At 39.0% G+C, this 4,653-nt stretch overlaps 1 pseudogene; it reads right to left on the reverse strand.

Annotated features, from left to right (window-relative positions):
* Positions 1 to 716: 716 nt before the first annotated feature.
* Positions 717 to 1,293, reverse strand: LOC143671479 (large ribosomal subunit protein eL19 pseudogene; annotated as a pseudogene).
* Positions 1,294 to 4,653: the final 3,360 nt, after the last annotated feature.

A 4,653-nucleotide genomic window follows, 5' to 3' on the forward strand; every position in this document is an offset into this window, starting at 1 on the left:
GGTTGATTCGTAAAGAGGCGGGCCACTGCATAGGCCCTTGGAAAGGGTGCGACTGCCACTTTGTAAAGCTGAAGGATAAATGACTTTCAGACTTTGAAATCCAATGGTGTTTGCCCTGCAGTTTTTCAGAACTGTTTGGGTCTTGTGACTCCTTTGCTCCTTCCAATTTCACCCTATGGAAATGAAAACCTGTATCCTGTGAATGTCCTCCTTTGCATATTGGCACCAGATAACTTGTTTTGAGATTCATAGGTCCACAGCTAGAAGAGAATTTTTTGCATTTTAATGTTGTTTAAGGTGATACGTGTAGTTGCTGAGTTGACAAGGGGTGGACATGTGGTAGTTAGAAGCTGGTTGGCTGAAGTAGAGATGGATATAACTTCTTCTGACTGCTATCACTTCTCTTTTAAGACCCTCAACTAATTATATGAGACTTCTCTCACTGTTGAAGGCAATCTCCTCAGTTCATTGTAGAAATAATCACCCATAGATGCAATCAATGTGCTGATGATTCAAATCCATGAAATAACCTCACAGTAACAATCAGGTCAGTGCATGCTTGACCAAACAACTGGACACCATAACCTGGCCAAGTTGACACATGAACTTAGCCATCAAACTGCACATTTTTTGCGAGTAGATAAAGACTTGTTTTGTTGAATCATTAATCTATATAATTGTCAAGGCCACTACGTACAGACAAGAGAAGGAGAGCTTTATTTCTTGGTCTCTTTTACCTTTGACAAGTTCTTGATAATCTCTTCCTTGGCCTGAAGCAGCCCCTCAGGGTGTTTGCATGCCTCCCTGGTCTTGGACCTGTGGGCATCAGCCTAATCAGCCAGGAGCTTCTTGCATGCCTTGTATGCCTTCTGCTTGTAGATGTGTTCCAGGAGAATTTTCATGTTCTTAAACACATTCCCTTTCACCTTCAGGTCTGAGCTGTGATACATGTATCAGTCAGTCTTCTTAGGGTCACAGCAGTCAGCACAGAATTCTCATCTTCCTCATCCAGGTTACGTTCTCAGGTATTCAATCATTGGCAGTGCCCTTTTGCTTACCAATGCCCACATACCTGACCTTCTGGTGGGCCAGGATGTTTTTCTGGCATTAAGCCCAGGAATGGTCAGCCAAAGGCTCATGTGTCACAAAGCCCATCTTTGATCAGCTTCTGATCCTGCTGATGAAAGTTGCCATTGGCAATTTATTGGTATCACTGGGGTCCAAGCAAACATTCTTCTTACCACAGCAGAGGATGCTGCAGGCTTGCCTGTTCGGAATCCTGAGCATACTCATGATTGCAACAACAGCAGCAAAAGGAAGGAACTCCACACAATACATTTCGATATTTCTGCGTGTTAACTCTGGGATTTAGATACTCTCTGTTACTTCTATTTGCATACAACTGGTGATCTGATAGAGATTTCCTTGAGTACCAAGAGCTAACACAAACCAACCAGCCAATGTGCAAAAAAACTTTCACAGTATTTACAAATTGGCTGTGCGTTGGGTGGTGCTATCCTTCAGAGTTTAGCATTCTTATCAAGAAGAACAGCCCAACACAAAAGTGGAATGCATGGTCCTCTCTCTCTTTTCCGAATCTGTCCTGGGCTTGAGCTGGCTGGTGGCCTTAGGAATTCCCCTATTTACAGGAATCCAGATGTGGCCTTTACTCCATATGAAAGAGAGTTTCCCCAACTCCTGGGTGCTATAATGTATGTCTTAAACTTGGTAATCCTTTGTCCCAGGCATTTTGATGTAATTGTTTCTTAACCTGCTTTAGCTGCCTGAAAGCTGCTTTTGCTTGTAGGACAAGAACTGGGAGCTCAAGCCAAAGATGAGTTTCCTGGATTACTCTTTCATGCTACCACTTGATAGGTCGACAGTGATATACAGGCAGCCCAGTATATTCATGGGGTAACACTGCTCACACCAGAAAAAGGACTAGGGACCCATAATGGGTGCACAAGCTTGTTCCACACTGTACTGGGGAAGGAGTGAAAGAGGAGTTAAAAAGGAAGCCATGAACTTCTACTTTTTCTTAATGTTATTAGAGAAGCTGGGGGTTACACAATAATCATGCACAAAATACAGGATTTCTACTCACCACTCTACCACCAAAACCCTGCATTGGTGTGGAATGTTTGCTACAATTGATGACAGAACATATTTATTATTGTATTTTTAAACTAAAGTCTAAGGTTCAACTTAGGGGTCACTGCTTGTGCAGTGCAACTCTGTGGATTTTTTATTACTACCATAAAGGGATGCAAGGAGGAAACCAGTTGTTATTCTTGGAGAGTCCAGTATCTCTGAGTTTCAGAGCTTCCCTGGCATTGGAACAATCTGGAGGTTTCAAGCCTCTGAAAAACAAACTTAATAAGTAATATTTTATAGAGCACAGGATATCTTCCAGGGTTTCCAGAAACACTTTTGGTTGGGGTTTGCCATATTGTGACAGTTCGCAATATCTGGCTGAAACTTGCATAAGCGTAACCTCCAGAATAACCTCTCAACTCGATATGAAATCTCTTAGCCATTAGAACTCTGTTTCCTTACCCCCTTTCAGTCAACCCTAAGAGGCCAAGACCAGACTCATCCTTGGAACTTGTGTCTGATGATGCTAGGGCCAGTTATGTCCTACAATGTGAGGGCCAGTTATGCTTCATGCTGTCAGGGCCAGGCTTACACCCCTGGGAATTATGCCCCATGTTGGGGGGAAGCTCACAGTTTGGCTTAGAGAGTGACTACATTTGAGCAACAACAGAGATTTCCTTGAGATGGCTCTTAGGCACTAATCCAAAGTATGCTCAGTTTACTGTTATAGAAATAAGTTTCCTACGGGAAAGCCTCAAAATTGAGGCCTTGGCTTATTAAATTGGGATCTCCTCTTACTTAAGAAATGTCAGGAATTCCCCAGTTGGGGAAGCTTAATAGTTCTATTTTTCCCAGTCCTTCAAGGGACTTTGAAAACACTTTTCATTTTCCGCCCCAAATACTCTGAAATGCATCATTGTATAACATTATCTTGTACAGAACATTAAGATTTTGTTCCTTATTCCAGGTTCTATAGTAAATACAGCTGAATTAAGTTGCTTAACTGACGAGACAGATTAAATTAGATAGCATAAATTTTGTACAAAATAAACATTTTTGTTTTTATCTCACACAAATGTTAAAGCTTTAAAATACAGACAGTATTTTCTTTGCCATATATATTGATTTACCTTAGTTTTAGTCAGATCAATTTCATCATAATTTTAATTGGAATTTGATCTCTTTCAGTTTTTTTAAAACCGTTGCTGTGTGGACCCATGCTGACTTTCAGAGCTTTTAGAAATGTTGTAAATAGACTCAACATTTTTTAACTTTGACCATAATTTCTTTTTTTATAAACCTTCAGTAACTTATTATATTTATTCAGGCCTTGTTTTATATTTTTTCTCAATAAAAGTATAAAGCTTTCTGCCATTTAATTTATTTTAGGACAAAACTACTTTCTCCCTGTTTTCTTTTTAATAAAAACACATCTTTTACATTTTTAATATTTTAGTTATTAAAGTGATCTTGGAAAATGTTTTTAAGCAAACACCATATACAATTATCATTAAAATTAAACTTGTTAGAACAATATTAAATTCTTAAAATGCTTTACCTAATGCATATTTGAAATATTAATATACGGTTTTAATAAGGATGGATGGTACATATAGATATATTTGTTTTTTAAAAATTGCCTTTTTTAAAGTTTTATGATTACTATGTAATTTTTTTTAACAAAAGCTTGAATATAAGGCACCTCATTTCATTTGTGACTTTTTACAAAATGAATTTAATTATAAGATGTTATTGAAATTTGAAGTTTCATTTTTAGGTTATTTCTCATTGATGTTTAATTTATGCAACGGTCAGATTCCAGTTAGCTTATGTGACCCGGCCCAGGTGGTCCTCAGGGAACTTGCTAGGAACCAAGAGGAGCTTCCTGGGACCTAGATAACTTTATTAAAGTAGGTTTCCCTCCAGGAGGATAGCCAGTCCTCCCAGCTAGAGTGCACATTCCAACAATTTCTCATCGAGGTCACACAATGGAGCACCCAGAGCACATTTGCTTCAATGGGAATTCTGCTGTCAATATTTTGAGTGGCTTATTGGATACAGCCTTTTTGAAATTTTGAGTTACAATTGTTCTAACTAGAGTTTTTTTTTTTTTTTTTAATCCCATGGGCACATTTGATAACTGTGAGCAATAGCTTCTACAATTTCTTTTGTAAAGGAGCTTTGGAGTCCATTTTTATTAACACTACTTTTTAGTACTTTTAAATATCATGTAAGAAAGGGATTTATGCTGAGGTTGCCCATGTTGACTAATCTTAAGAAATTGTTCCTGCTCTTTAGAAAGATCAGAGCCCACAGTTTCAAAAGTGAAAGAAGAATGGAAGCATGCTGGCAGTATCTAGTGTACTGTGATTCTCTTACCATGAGACTTGGTCTGGACAAAATTCACCCCCTAGGCATTGCTTCTGCAACTCTCAGTCTCAAAAGAGATGGCAAAGCCCCATGGTGGGCGCTACTTGTTACCTCTGAACTCTCTGTCCTGCAGAAGTTTCATTCAGGGGAGCCTCATGAAAAGAAAGAAGTGAGTCTCTTGGGAGGCAA

This window comes from Tamandua tetradactyla, chromosome X, assembly GCF_023851605.1.
Source record: "Tamandua tetradactyla isolate mTamTet1 chromosome X, mTamTet1.pri, whole genome shotgun sequence".
Classification (NCBI taxonomy): domain Eukaryota; kingdom Metazoa; phylum Chordata; class Mammalia; order Pilosa; family Myrmecophagidae; genus Tamandua; species Tamandua tetradactyla.